Here is an 18,970-nt window from a genome sequence, read left to right on the forward strand (position 1 = left end):
CGGCATACTTTGCGCTCATGTCCCTTCTTCTCAAAGCCCACAGGCTGAGCCATAAAGATCTCCTCGTCCAGTTCTCCATTGAGAAAAGCAGTTTTAACGTCCATTTGGTAGAGCTCTAAATCCAACTTTGCGTCAATGGCAAGAATGAGGCGTATTGAGGCCATTCTCACCACAGGGGAGAATGTCTCATCATAGTCTATACCCTCCTTTTGGGTATATCCCTTTGCCACAAGACGTGCCTTATACTTGTCAATTGACCCATCTGCCTTTCGCTTGACCTTCAGGACCCACTTGTTCCCGATGGCCTTGCGCCCAGGTGAAAGATCAACTAACTCCTAGACTTGGTTCTTAGTCATAGAAGTCAACTCATCTTCTATAGTAGCTTGCCACATTTCCTTAGCTGGAGAAGAGAGCGCCTCACTCACTATGGATGGCTCATCCTCATCCCTAGGGACACAGACGAGGGCAGTGTCCCCTTTAATCTCAAAACGATGTCGGGGAATGTGTCCACGTGCGCTCTTACGTGCAGAGGGTTCTTGACCCGCGGGTTGTGCGTTTTCATTAGGTAGCACACTCTCACTGGACTGATGATCACTCTCACCCTCTCTGGCGATCTCATGATGAGTGTTTAATTCCTCACCCTCGCCAAGAGTAGGTGAGACGCTTTCATCAGTCTCTATCTCAAAGAGATCAAGGTCTCTGCCTGCGTCACTGATGCTAGGGAAATCAATCTCAAGAAAATCCACATCGCGGGACTCACTCTCTGTCATTCCTCCATCTTGATATTCACCGTACACTACATAGCCTTTTGAGGTATCGGAATATCTTATAAAGGTACTCTTTTTAGCTCTAGGGCCAAGTTTCCCAAACTTATGGGAGGTACTATGAACATATCCTGCACATCCCCATGATCGCATATGCCCCAAAGTGGGCTTTGCGCCTTTTCATAATTCATAGAGAGTGGAGGGAACTGACTATGATGGCACGTGGTTAAGGACGTAGGCAGCGATCAACATAGCATCCCCCCAGAAAGATATTGGGAGGTTGGCCTGCGCCATCATCGATCTAACCATATCTAAAAGTGTCATATTCCTCCGCTTTGCTACACCATTTTGCTGTGGAGTGTGGGGAATAGTCAGCTGCCTAGTGATTCCTTTTTCCTCACACATCTCTTTAAATTGATCAGACAAATACTCGCGTCCTCGGTCAGTACGCAGAGTTTTTAACCTCTTGCCTTACTGGTTCTCAACCTCTGCTACAAAGCGTTTGAAGCAATCTAACGCTTCGTAGCGGTGAGCGATCAGATACACATAACCATATCACGAATAATCATCGATAAAGATGAGAAAATAGGAAGCACCATGACATGCCTTCATGTTCATTGGTCCGCAGATGTCCGAATGGACAAGCTCTACTGTCTGGGTTGCCTGTTTAGCCTTTCCAAAAGGCTTCCGGTGGGTCTTACCCGCTAAACAGGCCTCACATGTCGGTAGGTTGACTTTAGCGAGTGAGCCAAGAAGGCCTTCTCGAGCTAACCGTCCCATCCTATCTCGACCTATGTGTCCTAGTCTAGCATGCCAAGTAATTAAATCTGGACTAGTATTAGAATCAACTATAAAAGATGAAGAGGAAACAATAGGAATTATCAAATCTAATTTAATAAAACCATTCTTAAGCCTACAATGTCCAAAACTACTACCATCCAATCGTATCTCAAAAGAGTCACCATAAAAAATAAATGAATATCCTAAAATCAATAATGCAGTAACTGAAAGTAGATTATGCTGGATTTCTGGTGCGTATAGCACATCATGAAGTAGCAAGATGCGCCCAATGCGCAAGGTGAGCTAGTAGGTACCAACCCCTCCAACTACTTCACTTGTGCCATTCCCCATGTAGATACTTTGGGCGCCATCCGGAATCTTTCCATAATCTACGAACCCTCCTCGATCTCGCGCTATGTGTCTTGTTGCACCTGTATCCACAATCCAATCAGATTGGGTTTGGGCAACCAAAACGTATGTACATACAAAAGTACAAGGAGAGAGAGGCAGAAATGGTACCTGCTTCGCTTCAGTGCAGTCACGAGCGAAGTGCCCCATCTTCTAGCAGTTATAGCACTTGACCTTGGTGATATCTTTCTTTCCACCTTTCTTGCCATGTCGGCGCTTGGTGGTCTTACGCCCCGTTGGCGCAACTTTCTGAGCTTGATCTTGAATCCTAGTGGTCCTTTGTCTCTTGCACTTAGACCCATTCTTGCGCTGCCCCGCTTGGACGACAAGGGCATGTGATTGGGTCACCTCTAGGCACTCCGCTTCTAGTTCCACATGAGCGGCAATGTCATTAAATGTCTTGACAGTGTCATTGTGTCAGAACTATCTTCATCTGTCCCTAGGAAACAGGCAACGTCCTGATAATGGCCTGTACTTGCTGCTCATCGGTAAGGTGTACCCCAGCATCATCTAATTTTCGGATCATGTCTTTCACGACCCTGAGGTGTTCAACCATAGTGTGCTTGGGGTCCTTACGGTACATCTCAAACTTCAAGGTTATAGACCTAAGTTTGGTCGTGGATGTACCGCCACAGTCGAGCCTTACTTGGTCCCACATGGACTTGGCAGTCTCGCACTTCTCATACTGGCCGATAAGATCATCGTGTATCGTGCTTAACATAAGAAAGCGCGCACTCCGATCTCTCTTAAACCAATTGTTGTAAGCCTCTTTTTCTTGACGGTGACGGATGGTAGTACCCACTTCGGGTGGGGCCATTTCAGTGGTCAGGAGGTCTAGGTAATCTTGCTCATTAAGCAAGAATTTGGCCTTTCGGTGCCACATGTCATAGTTGGTGCCATCCAACTTATTGCCTTGGTTAAGGTTAGCAACAACAGTCTTATAAGTCATCATTACAATGTACAAGGGAGGACATTTAGTATACATCCATAAATCCACAAATTTGTTCAAGAAACCTTAATTAAAATTAATGGTACCCTTTCCCACACAGTGAAACCAAAAACTTCGCTAAGCTGGTAATCAAATCTCACAATGTGTGGGTCTGGGGACGTATAACTTTAACTAATTTCGAACAAATGTAGGAGAAAAACAAGAATCTCCTAACCACAATTTAATGCGCCATACATACGGGTGCGCAAGGGACTTACACAAGAGACCCAAATTTGGTACTCGAAGTGATATGCCGAGTCGGTACAAGGTTGTGATACGAAGTACAATAGCTCCCATTACATGGTTTCTCAAAAAATATTTAAAATACAACCGGCTCTTATACATTCAAGATCCTACTATAAACTACCGGCGAACACTGCACTTTGTATCACTTCCAAGTATTAACTCTAACGCATATCTATCCAAATAAACATGTCACTTGACAAGTACCAAATCCATCCCATGAAGATATTAAAAAATAGCAAAACACATGGTGTGCATGGGATGGGGTGTTTGACAGCGATAACCTAATGGCAGCGTCAAACCGATCCGTACCGCAATGGGGGAATCATATGTTTCTTTATTAACAAAGTTGCCCTGGGTGATCTCCAATACACATGGGAAAAATATGGGATGATTTGGGACAACACCCTTTCTCCCATTTCTCTCATGGATCTCATAAAATGATTTCTCATTAATGGGGGTACACATGACATAAATAAAATGCCCCCCAAAAATGAGAAACCCTACAGGGGAGATCCCCAAAATTTGTTAAGGGTCATAAGAACAAATCATAAACAATACATATATCAAATTACATGCATATAAAAAAAATATGATTTATCCCTAGATCAAGAAATCATTTAATAACCTACTCAATAACAATCCCCAATGCATGTATAACAAATCAAAGCATATGCATATGATAAAAACCATAAATATAAGCTCAATTAGGGAAAGAAAAAAAAAAGTAAGGGGATGGGTGAAGTGATGAGCACATTTATGTGTGAAATCTTAGGGCCATAAAGCATGCATTTTTATACTTGGAACGGAGCTACTCGAGGTTTTTGTTTGTGTTTTCAGGTTTTAGGTGAATTCTTGTGAAAATGGAGCAAATGATGCTAATGAGCCTTTTTAAGCTATTTAATGGTGTTTGATAGTAGTCGGAAGCGTCCAGGAGTCGAGAAAATCAAGTTTGGATTGAGCACTGAAAGAATCACGCCAATTAGCCAAATTTGAACGTGAGTACAATGCACCTCATAGCATAATTATGAGGTGTTAATAGTATGGATGCGTAGCCCATCGAGTCAACTTCGCAACAGTTCAAACGGAACTTGATTCCGAGTTGAAACGAAGAAGCTACGGCCGTTTTCGTAACGACGCGCAAAAATGGCATGCAGGGGTTTGTTTGTAATTATCAAAAATTGGCCAGGGACAAAGTATAGCAGAAGTTCGGAGTCGAGGAGCTTTAGCACAATTATTAGAAGTTATCCTTCCTATAGCCGAGAGATTCCATTTGGAAGGCTCTGGAGCAGTCCAACTTCAACTTGAGATATTTTGGGCTCCCGAATTCCAAATTGGATGAAATTTGGGTCTATTTTGGGTGATTTTTTGTAAAAAATACAACAGTGAGGCCTATATAAGCATCCCATGCTCCACATTTTTTGAAGGACAGATTTGATATTTCATTAATTGTGAGTGGAATCCTAGTCGTCATTCTCTCTCCTCCAACTTTTCAAGGGCACTTTTGGGATTTGAGTATGGATAGATTTAATTTGGAAAATATTCTCTTATCCTTGGAAGGTTGAAAAGTCAAATATGCCTTGATCTCATTCCTTGGAGAAGATATCTACAAAGAAAAGGAAGCACAAGAATAGAATAGGAAAGTTACTTTTTGAGAAATAGAAGGTTGATGTAGCTTAGATTTTTATCTCTCTTAGTTTCTATTTTTTTCTTTTTTCTTGGGATTCAAGTAATGTAAAGGAGGAAGGAGAAGAGAATATTCTCCTCTTCCCTTAGGGAATATTTCTCCTACCACTTCCCTCTTCTCTCTTCTCTCTTCTCCCTTCCCCCTATAAATACCCCTTGCCCTTTGGGTTGTAACAAGTTAGTTCTAGTTTAGTTTTTTAAGTTATTTTTTGTTTAGTTTTAATTCAGTTTTTAGTTCAATTAATTAGTGAAATTTCTTCTTCTCTTCTTCTAGTTTTTGGCTTTCTAAATTCTAGTTTGATTTTATGTTTTCAATTCCATGGTTGTAATGCTTTTGATTCATGCTTTAATTTTATATCTTCAATATTGTTGAAATAATTCTAGTTTAGTTTCAAGCTTTCTAGTCTAAGTTCCTAAGTTGATGACAAGACTTGGAGATTTAGAAGAGGAAGCCATGCAAGATTTGTTCAATTAATTCATACAATTTCAGTCCGGTTCAAGCACATCCAGGTTTTACCTCTCTAAACTCTCAATCTCACTCTCCCTCTCTTCTATCTCATTCTCTCTCTCTCTCTCTTCTATCTTATTCTCCTCTTCTTCTTTTGATTTTTTTTATGTGATTGTGGCTGCAATTTATCCCTTCCAATCCGCTCCAATCCACTTTAGTTTTGATAGGTTAGATGGATATGTGTAGGACGCCAAATCAATTCATGCCAATTAAATTAGTTAGATGCTTGTGAGTTAGGACGCGTTAATTTTTGTTAGTTTAATTAGTTTAATTTAACACTTTAATTTGGTTCACTTTGCATTACTTTAAAGGGAGGAAAATATGGTGGCATATATCTCCTTGAGTTCAACTCATAGCTACGATTGATCCGTACGCTTGCGGTTAATTATTTCTTGCAAACAAGTTTTTGGCGCCGTTGCCAGGGAGATTATTGTCCACTTTATTTTTCTGATTTTTAAGTAATTCGAAGTGCTTTATTTTATTTTACCTTTTCTTCTAAAAAAAAAACAAAAAACAAAATCAGTTTTTGAAAACGTCATCTTGTTTCTCTTCTGTTTCAAAGACTGTGCGCCCAATCTAAAGTCCTTATGCTCAAACCCAACATCTTTTGGTGTCCCTCATAGGATTAAGTTACCTATGACGCTGCATCTTGACTTGGTTGGGTGGATTGGCATATGACTTATCGTTGAAGGTGACCAACTTTGATAACAGGAAAGCGACATAGTGAGTGCCTTGGAAACAGAAACGCATAGTAGTCCTCCACTCTACATTAGAATCCAATTAGAGTTGCCCGTAGGTGGCTCTTGAAGACTATACGGGTTCCCTTGCTGTCAACCTATATGGCAACCTTACAGCTTTGGAACCATTGTTTCGATTTCTGAGGGCAATGCAACAACTGTCTATTTATTCCCTCATGTTTTTAGTGAATTTTTTCTAGTCCTTTATTTTTCTTTAATTTTTCTAAGGGAGAACTCAATTTGGGATAGGTAGTTTATGCATGTCTGGAATAATGGGAGGTACACCTCCACCTATGACTTTAGGGGAAAGGTGGAACCAAGTTAAGGCACATATGACTTTGGGGGAAAGGTTTAAACAAGCTAGGGCAGCCAAAAGTAGTGAGTTAGAGAACAACTTTGCACCACCCCAATACAATTTTGTTCCCCAACCCAACTATGGGCTTTCAGAAAATTTTGATTGGTCACATCCCCAGACTATCCATGTTATGGAAGGATGCCCTAATCTTTATGGGGGTAGCTATGGTGATGAGAATGTGAGTCCACTATTTCAGTATAATTCTTTTGGCATTTACAATCAGGGGTTGAGTGAACATCCCAATTTCTTGTGGGATCAATGGAATAACCAAGCTGGATCACCCAATTTCCAATATCATGGTCAGTTTGGTCCTCCAATGCCCAACCCCCCATTGAATCTCAATGGGCCACCTCTCCTTGAACCATATCACCAACCCCCTGAGTTTCAAAAATGAGTGAGGAGGCCAGACTGAGTGAGCTTGAGAAACACATAGCCCTTCTCACGACAAGCGAAAATACCATGGAGAAGCAACTCTCTCAACTGATCACCATGGTGCAAGAGGAGGAAACGAGTACATTACCTAGTCAGACTGAACCACCCCATCCCCAGTTTAATGATGTTGCAAGTCCACCACCCCAATTTGAGGTTAATGAGAGTCACTCCCAACACAATGATTTTCAAGATGATTTATTTGTTGAGATTGAGCCTCCTGAATATGCTAGTGAAGCAGAGTTTGATGAGCTACCTAGGGACGTCCAACTTTTGCCTGAAATTTCTGATTTTAGTGAGCCTAGTGTTTCCACTGATTTAGAATCAGATTTTTATGATAGCATAGAAACCTTGAAAATTCGATCTCTCCCTCTCTCTTTGGAAAACCCAGATAATTGTTATTTTGAGGATTCAGTAGTCCCACATATTGATTTGTCCAAACTTCCTAGGTTTGATGATTTTATTGAGGAGGATAATGTTAGTCATGATGTTCTTCAAGCATATTATCGTGATCCTTATTTGGCAAACCAAGTTCTGCAAAGAGCGGAGAGTTTTATTACTAGGATTGATTTGAGTAAACCTCTCATTTTTTATGATTATCTTGATGAGGTTACTGATATTTATGATCCTTTTGATGCTTACTACGATCCATTTTTGGTTGGTTTTTCTAAACATGACGTGTTTTACATTGCAAAAGGGAGAGAAGGGGAGGATTTATGGCATGAGTTTTAATGCCTTCATTTTCCACTGTCCCATGAGGACAGATTTTTCTATTGGATATTTCTCAGATGTGCTTAACTTTTATATTATTTCTCGCTTTACTAAAATTCATGGTCGAGTGTTTTCTGGTTCTAAAGCTCTTTCTACATTTGCCGGCCATGGATTGAGATTTCTTTTGATGCCCCAAATATTTATTGTAGAGCTCATGACTCTTCATGATCCTCTTTTTTATTATATCTGGTAAGCCCCTTCATCTCCTCCCTTGTCCTTCTTCTTTATTTTCTGCATGCATTGAGGACATTGCATGACTTAAGTGTGTGGGGGGGGTGTTTGAGCTTGCTTATTTGGTAAATTTTGATTGTGGCGGTAGTTTGGTTGTGTGCATACGTTTCTTTGATTGCGAAGCGAGAGAAAGAGGGAATTAGGTGCCCTAGCATGCGAAATAATAAAAAAATCCCTTTTCAAGGATGGTAGTTGGTATGTATGTATCCGATGAGAGGGATTGAGTTGGAAAATGTGAGCGTTATTTTATTTGATGGCTAGATTCCTCTATATGTTTTATGGACCCTTTGATCTTTTGGCTAGTAGTTGAGACCAATTTGTTTGTGGCAAGGCAAGGCATGAAAGTGAATGAAAGAAACAAAAAAAATGTGAAAGAAAAAAGAAAGAAACAGAAAAGAAAGTGGAATTCCTTGGGACTAGACAGGGCACTGTACCTCATGAAGCAGGGTGACTTGATCGATATTCCTTGGAAGGAAACTAAAAAAAAAAAAAAAACTCTTGCATCAAAGTCTCAAAGTCTTTATGGATATATGCAAAAAGCAAAGCTACCAAGTATTTAAGTGTCTGGTGTATGCTCCACCATGTCATTCAGAGAACAGTAGAGGAGTAGAAATAGAGTTTGTTGTTGAGAAAGAAAAAAACTTTTGCCTTAATGCCTAAAAAAAAAAAAAAAATAGTATGGTCAAAATACTCAAAGCCTAAGTCTTTGGTTCCATCGATGCTATTGAGTGATTTACCTGAAGGTGAGTAGTGTTCAGAAAATATGAGGAGATCCCTTAATCTTGATGCATGCTTGTTACTTGAATTGATGTGGGGTGATAAAATTCAAGTGTGGGGGAACCTTTGGCTCTTTGATCTTTAGTTGAGCACTTTTTGGGATTATGTGCACTGTCCTACTTATGCCATGATTAAAATTTGCAGCATTCATTTACAATTGAATTTTGGGTGTATATTCACTACAAACACTCACGAGACATAACTCGTCCACTAGGGATAACCTAGGAGTTCAAAGGCTTGTTGCACATGCTAAGTGCAACCGTGATTCCTACGAAAGTGAGTTAGGATTTTTTGCATTCTAGGTTAGTTTTTCTTTTTGTTTACTTGAGGACAAGTAACGTTCAAGTGTGGGGGAATCTGATGAGCACATTTATGTGTGAAATCTTAGGGCCATAAAGCATCCATTTTTATACTTGGAACGGAGCTACTCGAGGTTTTTGTTTGTATTTTTAGGTTTTAGGTGAATTCTTGTGAAAATGGAGCAAATGATGCTAAGGAGCCTTTTTAAGCTATTTAGTGGTGTTTGGTAATAGTCGGAAGCGTCCAGGAGTCGAGAAAATCAAGTTTGGATTGAGCACTGAAAGAATCACACCAATTAGCCAAATTTGAACATGAGTACAGTGGGCCTCATAGCATAATTTTGAGGTGTTAATAGTATGGATGCGTAGCCCATCGAGTCAGCTTCGTAACAGTTCAAACGGAACTTGATTCTGAGTTGAAACGAAGAAGCTAATGCTGTTTACGTAACGGCGCGCGAAAATGGCATACAGGGGTTTGTTTATAATTATCAAAAATCGGCCGAGGATAAAGTATAGCAGAAGTTTGAATTCGAGGGGCTTTAGTGCAATTATCAAAAGGTTTCCTTCCTATAGCCGAGAGATTCCATTTGGAAGGCTCTGGAGCAGTCCAACTTCAACTTTAGATATTTTGGACTCCCGAATTCCAAATTGGACAAAATTTGGTTCTATTTTGGGTGATTTTTTTGTAAGGAATACAACAGTGAGGCCTATATAAGCATCCCATGCTCCACGTTTTTCGAAGGACAGATTTGACATTTCATTAATTGTGAGTGGAATCCTAATCATCATTCTCTCTCCTCCAACTTTCCAAGGGCACTTTTGGGATTTGACTATGGATAGATTTAATTTGGAAAATATTCTCTTATCCTTGGAAGGTTGAAAAGTCAAAGATGCCTTGATCTCATTCCTTGGAGAAGATATCTACAAAGAAAAGGAAGCACAAGAATAGAATAGGAAAGTTACTTTTTGAGAAATAGAAGGTTGATGTAGCTTAGATTTTTATCTCTCTTAATTTCTATTTTTTTTCTTTTTTCTTGGGATTCAAGTAATGTAAAGGAGGAAGGAGAAGAGAATATTCTCCTCTTCTCTTAGGGAATATTTTTCCTACCACTTCCCTCTTCTCTCTTCTCCCTTCCCTCTATAAATACCCCTTGCCCTTTGGGTTGTAACAAGTTAGTTCTAATTCAGTTTTTTAAGTTAGTTTTAATTCAGTTTTTAGTTCAATTAATTAGTGAAATTTCTTCTTCTCTTCTCCTAGTTTTTGGCTTTCTAAATTCTAGTTTAATTTTATGCTTTCAGCTCCATGGTTGTAATGCTTTTGATTCATGCTTTAATTTTATGTCTGCAATATGGTTGTAATAATTCTAATTTAGTTTCAAGCTTTCTAGTCTAAGTTCCTAAGTTGATGACAAGACTTGGAGATTTAGAAGAGGAAGCCATGCAAGATTTGTTCAAGTATTCAAGTTCTTCAATTAATTCATGCAATTTCAGTCCGGTTCAAGCACATCTAGGTTTTACCTCTCTTAACTCTCTCTCTCTCTCTCTCTCTCTCTCTCTCTCTTCTATCTTATTCTCCTCTTCTTCTTTTGATTTTTTTTATGTGATTGTGGCTGCAATTTATCCCTTTCAATCCGCTCCAATCCGCTTTAGTTTTGATAGGTTAGATGGATATGCGTAGGACGCCAAATCAATTCATGCCAATTAAATTTGTTAGATGCTTGTGAATAAGGACGCGTTAATTTTTGTTAGTTTAATTTAACACTTTAATCTGGTTCACTTTGCATTACTTTAAAGTGAGGAAAATATGGTGGCGTATATCTCCTTGAGTTCGACCCGTAGCTACGATTGATCCGTACACTTGCGGTTAATTATTTATTGCAAACATGAAGGGATTCCCACTTCACCCATCTCCTTCCTCCAAAAAACCCTAAATAACAAATCCTAAAAAAAAGAATTCGATTTTGTCTTTTTTTTTTATTCTGTGGGGCTGGCTGCCATGCTAGCAGCCTTGTGGCACACAACCGCAGCAGCGGCAGGCCACGGCCTGCTGCTGCCGCTGCTGTGGCACAAGCACGGCCAGCACAAACAAAAGAAAAAAAAAACCAGAGAGTGTTCTGGGCCTGCTGCTGCCGCTGCTGTGTGCACAGGCACAAGCATGGCCAACACAAACAAAAGAAAAAAAAACCAGAGAGTGTTCTGTCCTTAAAAAAAAAAAAGAATCTGCAAAGTAATGATTACTTGTAATCATGACAGCTTTTTCAAACCAAAAAAGAGTTATGAGAACTTTGCTAAATTCTCACATCATGAAATTTTTTTTAAAAAAAACAAATGCAATCATTACCTTTTAAAATAAACCTTTCTTTATTTTTTTTCTTTTTTTTCCTTTCTTCTTCTTTTTCTTCTTTTTTTTTTTTTTTTTTTTTTTTTTTTTTTTTTTTTGTTTTTTAAATACTACTCGGCGGTTGCTTGGCCCGGCCCAGTAGCTGGCACCATGTGTACACCTTGCCTCACACGGCCACGGCAGTGTAGACCACGGCCCGCTGCTGTGCACGACCTAGATCGTACGCGCCCCTGCACACATCCGCGGCAGCCGCTGCTGCGGCGTGCGCCAAGGGCAACGAGGCGTGGAGAAGAAGGGAAGAAAAAAAACGTGCGAACAACAAGCCCTAATCGGCTCTGATACCATAGATAGCATATGAGCATTCCATTAATCATAGAGGTTTAGGGATTACCTGAACCGAATGGAATCACAGCGGAACGGATGATCGAATGCAGCTTGCAGTTACGAGCAGATCACGAACACGAACAATCTCGAAAGGTTTCTCCATAAATAAGAACTCCACACCACAAAACCCTAGGCAACGATGGAAACCCTAAGATAACACAGAACTTGAAAGAGAAGGAGAGAGGCGGCTTCTCAAAAGATATGAAATTCATTGTGATAGGGTTTATGCCTAATACTTATTTATAGACAAAACCCTGGGTACCCCTCTCACTTGGTCGACTTCCACTAGAAGTCTAGACCGAATAGAAAAGGGGAGGGGTTGGTCACTTAAGTGACCGACCCCTCCAGAGCTCGGGTCTCGCTCGGCCAGCCCCTTGTGGGCGCACAAATTGGGCCCAACCCATTTACGTTTACACTACGAATAGCTCGAACTATGCATTATTAGTTTGCAGGTCCGTAAGCTATACAAAATGGGGAAAATTATTGAATGCATTAGCTACAGAACATTGTTAATCTGTAATAAACAAAATGCATAATCAATACAAAGAAAATCCCTAACAATTTCAAAAAGAGTGTAAATTACCAAAAAATTGGTTACGAAGAGAGGAGAGAAGGCAACATAATGAGAAAAATAAGAGAAAATTTTGGAAATTTTTTTTACATAAGGTAACCATGCCTTTAACCTGATACGCCAATGTTGTTGCATCAAACAATTTTTTAAAAAGAGATAAGGTAATAATAAGTTGGAAAAAAATAAGAGAAAATTATTACATAATGACTAAGCAATATCCCCAAGAAGAAAAAATAAACCAGATGTGTTGTGACCTTGATGAGTCCAGAGTCAGGCAAGGAAGAATAGAACAAAGGGAAAAGATAGATAAAAAAAACTCAAACAAAGCAAGAAGAAAGACCATATCTTTAATACCTATGGTTTCAACATCCATGTAATGAATAAAATTACTGTAAGAGAAAAAGAAATAAAGGAAACAAAATGAAAATAACATAGAATACAATTGGATGAGTATGTGACTATAGCACCATAAATAACCAACCAAAAAAAAAAGAGATATTTCTCCAACAACATTAATGACCAGCCAATACTGTACAAACATATAAATTTTGCATGATTCTGAATAAAATTTTTTACAAGCCCAACTTCTCATCCAATAGGATCAAAACATACCTGATCAAATTGAGCACCATTAGAAAACATCACATCCACCATGCCTTTGTGTGCTTCTTAGCCATGTTAACTAAGTCACTGCCACCCACTTCTATGAGAACAAACAACAATTGAAAGAGGGGGAGGGGCAAGGCAAAGAAAACAGTAAGCACATTAAGAGCAGTCACTCACCAACAATCACAAATACAAAAAGATTCATAATGTTTATCACAAGGTTCACTTACAGGTCCAACAATCACAAATAAAATTTTCAAGTATTATGGGTGAAAATCTTAACAGCTTCAAAAGTAAAATGACAGCTAAACTAACTGAATTTGGGTTTTCTATAGGACTTAAAAAAAAAATAATTCCCAACTACATATACATGGGGTTTCCTCAGCCCATATATGTGTTGTGGGAATTGGAAAAAGAAACTGTAATCCATTTTCGAAATAAAAAAGGCAAAATAGAACTCAAGGAACACGTCCATTGGAGAAACCAAATCTAGTATTTTTGGTAGTAACCTCAGTACTTCGGATCCTTTCACGGACATAGCTTATGCTTATTCATATTAAAAATCATCCCTTCTTGTGAATAAGTTGATCCTGACCCAATTGGAAAATTGAAAATTTGACCTGGAAACAAAATGAAACTCACATTTCTTACGAACCCAAATTCCAAGAAATAGTTTATTCCTCAACTAAATAAATAAATAAGATATTTCTTGTTGATAATAACTTACATTAATGTTCTTCTTATTCGATCCATGTGTTTTTCTAAGAAAAATTAAGCTCAATCAACCCAGGAAAGAAGGAAATACAAATAGAAAAGGATGCACCTGAAGCGGCATCAGCCATCTTGAAGATAACGCAACAAGAATGTACAGACCTGTTTATACTTCTTCTGCCTGCTATCACCGGTCTGGATGACAAATTCGATAGAAAAGATGTTGGAGAGTTTTGCCCATACCCATTTTTACCAACTCCACTGAATCATTGTAATTAGAGAGAGATTGCAAGGGGTTCCGAAGGGTTTTTCTTGAAAAGAAGAACAATGGAGAGGGAGAGATTACAGGGATTCGATAGCGTTTTTCCTTGAAAGACAGAATAATACCGTTTTGGAGAGAGAGATTACATGGATTCGATAGTTTTTTTCTTTTTTTTTTGGAAAAGTAAAACACCGGCTTGGAAGGGGCGAGAGAGAGGAACCAGATCCTCTACCTCCAAATCCTTGGCAGCCATCGCTAAGGATTTTTTATTTTTTATTTTTGGAAAGCAGGACGGCTTGGAAGGGGCAAGAGATAGGTTGTTATTAGGATTCCATTTTTATTTTCCTTTTTCGATTGATATCTTGTTTTTTCTTCTTTTTTTTTTTGGGTATAGTTTTTTCGATTGATATCGATGGATGGAGAAATGGTATATATATTACATTAAAAATAAAAATAAGAAAAAATGCTAAGGAAGGGTACCAGAAAATTGGATAAATCAAGAGAAAAATAATTGAAAGAAAATAAGAGATTGAAGGTATTTAAATAAATAGAAAGGATAAAATAGTCAAGTGAAAAAAAAACCACGAAACATGAGTTCATGCACTCATATAATAGTATGATAGTATGATATGATATATATAAAAACCAAAATAGAATTATAAAATGAAGATAACTCTTACCTAATTAAGCCTAAAGCCTAAACAAGAAACTTACTTAGACTAGGAAAATAACAACTAAAAACATAAAGCAATAAAGGAAACCAACCACGATAGGGGGACTCACTCCCCCTATTGTGTTACATATGTTAATAGGTTTTATAAGCCCTCTTTTAATGGTTACCAAAACTAGGAGAAATAATTGAGGTCTGAAAATAAAAAGTCATGATGCATTTTTGCCTTAGGAACTAAAAATTGAAGCACTGTATTAGCATTTTAACTGGAAATAATAGAAAACTTTTGTCCTTATTTACATATCAGCATTTGCGCCCTTTGCCATTTCTCTCCATACCCATGATACTCTTGTCTCATAGTATTCTTCTAGCACGCACATCTACAACAAGCACCCATTCATGTATCACATTCCAGTACTACTGTCAGAGCCTTGTGCCCCCTCACATGGGGCAGTGAATGACCACCCAACCCCTCTCCTTGGATGCCCATGCGTGTGCTCCCATTGGCCCCAACGTTGACATAGGGGCCACACAGCTTGGCACCAAACCCCTTCCCAATAATAATTAGCTAGTTGTTTTAGAGAGTTACTTTTCTTTTTTACTTTAGAGGTAGCTGGCTGGTTTCTCTTCTTTTCTAGTGCCCTCTAATAGTCTTCCTATCTGGGGCTTGAAAGTTGGGGCCGTGATCATGATTGTCTTTTGATGGTCAATTACCCTAATTAAGTAGGCTCAAGTGGGAAATGAACCAGCAATATAATAGGTTTAATATCTCCTCTCATCCCTCTTCCTATTCCAATACATATCTCCTCAGCCTCTGCTACTTGCTTCCCTATCAAAATTTACCATAAAGTGAAAAAGGTTGCCATTGGTTGGTCCTTGGCTGATCTAGTGCCCTCTAATAGTCTTCCTATCTGGGGCTTGAAAGTTGGGGCCGTGATCATGATTGTCTTTTGATGGTCAATTACCCTAATTAAGTAGGCTCAAGTGGGAAATGAACCAGCAATATAATAGGTTTAATATCTTCTCTCATCCCTCTTCCTATTCCAATACATACCTCCTCAGCCTCTGCTACTTGCTTCCCTATCAAAATTTACCATAAAGTGAAAAAGGTCGCCATTGGTTGGTCCTTGGCTGATCTTAAGGGTATTGACCCTTCAGTCTGTATGCACAGGATCTATTGTGAGGAGGGAGCAAAACCCTTTAGGGACCTACAGCATCGTCTAAACCCTAATATGAGGGAAATAGTGAAGAATGAAGTAGTAAAGTGGCTTGATGCTGGCATCATATACTCCATCTCGGATAGGAGTAACCTAGAGGTTTAAAGGCTTGTTGCACATGCTAAGTGCAACCGTGATTCCTACGAAAGTGAGTTAGGATTTTTGTTTTCTTTATTTTCTTTTTGCTCGAGGACTAGCAAAATCTAAGTGTGGGGGTATTTGATGAGTACATTTTGTGTGAAATTATTCCATTTAATTATACATTTTTATCTGCTTAGAATGGAACTACTCAGGTACTTTTCTGCATTTTCAGGGAAAACCAAGTTGGAAGAGTTCAATGCTACACAAGTCTGGCCCAATGAAGACCTCTTGTATTTTCGAGTTCAAGGGGTGGTCCCCACCTATCTCCACAGAATTTGGTCTTAGGGGTATATTGGTCATTTTGCATGAGGGTGATGTGGCATGTTGAGCTGGAAATTTACAGATTTGGATTCTTTACACTCTTGGAGACCAAGTCAAGGGCGAGATGGGAAGAAGTTCCCCTGAAGATCCAAGGGCATAATCATAATTTTAGAAAATTGGGAAATTTACAGAAGATATCCGATATTGGGCTCATATCATCCAGAACATTAATTGGAGCAACTTTAATTCTCGGATTGGGTCCATCCGGGGCCAGGATGGAGAGATATTTTCAGAAGATTTCATCCACTTTCCAATTTACTTTTCTATTTTATTTTTTTTATTTTGTTTTTCCCAAATATTTTCACGTGATCCCACTTTCCCCATCCCTAAAATCTGATTTCACTCTTTCAGGTGTTTCTCTCTCTCCCTCTCCCAATCTAGCTCTTTCTCTCCTTTTATAACCGGTCCCATCTCTCCTCTAACCCTCATGCTCTCACCCTCTCACAGCTCTCTCTCTCTCTCGTTTTTCTCTTCTTCTTTTTTTTTTTTATTTTTTTTATTTTTTTTTATTTGTTTTGGATCTTGGGTTCGGCAAGGCGAGGAGAGAGTGATTACCGTTCTAGCAACTTCATCACCATGGAAGATCGTCATCACCATTGTTGCCCCTGTCTCTTAGCGCCATGATCGGCTAAGTTCTTTCTATCTTTAGGTGTAAATGAACTGATGGTATTTGTTATTTAAAATTCTGGTTTGCATTCTTAATTGCTTGATGTTGAGACCACATCCCTATTTGGATATTTTAATTGATATATTTAGTTGAGGAATTTTGTTTTTGTGATTCATTATTTTTTATTCAACCAATAGTATTTTGTTCTTATGTGGTTGTACCGATGATGGATTATAGCTGAACGAACTAAGCGTGCCAAGCCCTACAAGTGAAGGACGATAGTACTCGTCAAGATAGTCCATACCTAGGAGGAACCCTATATTCTGTGGTATTATTAAGCCTGTGATTATAATAAACCGAAACATGCAACTGAATTGAATAACAATTCCATTGGGAATTCGAACCCTAAAGATAGCCTCCATCTCATAACTTCACATCGTTGTTAGTTAGATTTGTTTCTTTTGTTCTTAGTTTAAAAATCAGATTTATTGCAATTTAATTTTCATCACTTTCAACTTATCATTTTAGTAATTTAGCCTTCCAGTTCCCCGTAAATCGACCCCTTACTTGCTACTTGCTAGATTAACTTAGGGTTTTATTTTTGACCAGTTAACGACACGATCAAATTTTGGCGTCGTTGTCGGGGAACCGAAGCACAGTTGCTAAGATTGATTGAGTTGTTTTGTGTTACTTTATTTTAGTTTTAATTTTTATTTTTAATCTCTTTATTAGGTTAATTTCGATTTTAGTATACCTAACGTTCTCTTTGTTTGTGTAGGAAGCTGAGTAGATCGAGTAAGGACAAGTTGTCCGTTTGATTTAGTTTTAATTCCTAGACTTTATGTAATTAGGGTTATTTTATGTAGTTTTTTTTGTTTTTTTAATTCTAGCATTAGATTGGGTGTTTAGGTTTAATTTTAATTCCCCCAGCCCCTTAAGATCATATGAGTAACCGTTTATCGGGGGCAGAACGTGGAATTAAGCAACCGCTAACACCAGGTAAGTATTTTCATTAGTTTTAAATTAGTTATTTTTTTTAATTTTTTAGTTATGATTTTTTTTTATTAATTGTTTTTATTAGTTATCACATTTTAATTTACTAGTTTTATTTTTTGTTTAATTAGCATGTTCAACTTGTGTTGTGTTTTATGCATGGTCGGAGTTCTTTGCACCCCAACCTGACTTCCCTTGACTTAGAAATAGAGCGATCTGTGGCTAGACCTAAGAATAAGGATCATAGTAATAAATTGGGACAAAAACCAGCCAAGAAGGCCGTTGAGTGAGCACTTCACTCCAACTGCTTATACCCTTGCGTCTTGTATGTAGTTGCCTGCCATTCAGGCCGCTCAATATGAGATCAAGTCCAACATCATACAGATGTTACCATCCTATTATGGACTTGCTAATGAGGAGCCTTACAAGCATCTTGATGAGTTCTTAGAGGTGTGTTCTACAGTCAAAATTCAAAACCTCTCTGAAGATGCCCTAAAGTTACTTCTGTTCCCATTTTCCTTAAAGGACAAAGCCAAACACTGGCTTCATTCCCTAGATTCGGTTAGGATTTCTACATGGGCGGGTATGCAACAGAATTTTTTAAAAAAATTCTTCCCTATTGGTCGGACTAATAGCCTTAGGAGAGCCATTACTAGTTTTTCCCAATTAGAGGGCGAACAATTTCATGAAGCGTGGGAAAGACTCAAAGAATTATTTAGGAAGTGCCCCCACCATGTTGTCCCAAAATGGCAGTTAGTCTAGTGTTTTAATGATGGCCTCCATAACCGATATAGGCAGATGGTGGACTCCTCTTGTGGTGGAACATTTATGCACAAGAATGAGACGGAAGCATGGGATCTTTTTGAAACCCTTAGTGAGAATTCCCAACATCATGCTTCGGCCTCTCGAACTGAGATTCTACACACAGGACAACCAAAGAATGGTGGTCTCTATGAGATCAATCCAACTATAGAGATGACTGCTAAGGTTGATATGCTGTCCAAGAAATTGGACTATCTGATGTTTGTAGGACAACATTCTATGTCCCCTTTCCCAATGAGTTTCCCTAATCAGACTGAAGCATGCGCCTTATGTGCTAGCCCTAGTCATTATGTGACGGACTGTCCTTCGGCTGCACAATACCCTGAATTTGTTCAGGAACAGGTACAA

At 38.8% G+C, this 18,970-nt stretch overlaps 1 non-coding gene across 1 annotated transcript; it reads right to left on the reverse strand.

Moving 5' to 3' along the window:
• Window positions 1-18,433: 18,433 nt before the first annotated feature.
• On the reverse strand, window positions 18,434-18,540 carry LOC122670190. Its single transcript, XR_006334165.1, has one exon. It is a non-coding gene; the product is annotated as a small nucleolar RNA R71 (small nucleolar RNA).
• Window positions 18,541-18,970: the final 430 nt, after the last annotated feature.

This window comes from Telopea speciosissima, chromosome 7, assembly GCF_018873765.1.
Source record: "Telopea speciosissima isolate NSW1024214 ecotype Mountain lineage chromosome 7, Tspe_v1, whole genome shotgun sequence".
Lineage (NCBI taxonomy): Eukaryota > Viridiplantae > Streptophyta > Magnoliopsida > Proteales > Proteaceae > Telopea > Telopea speciosissima.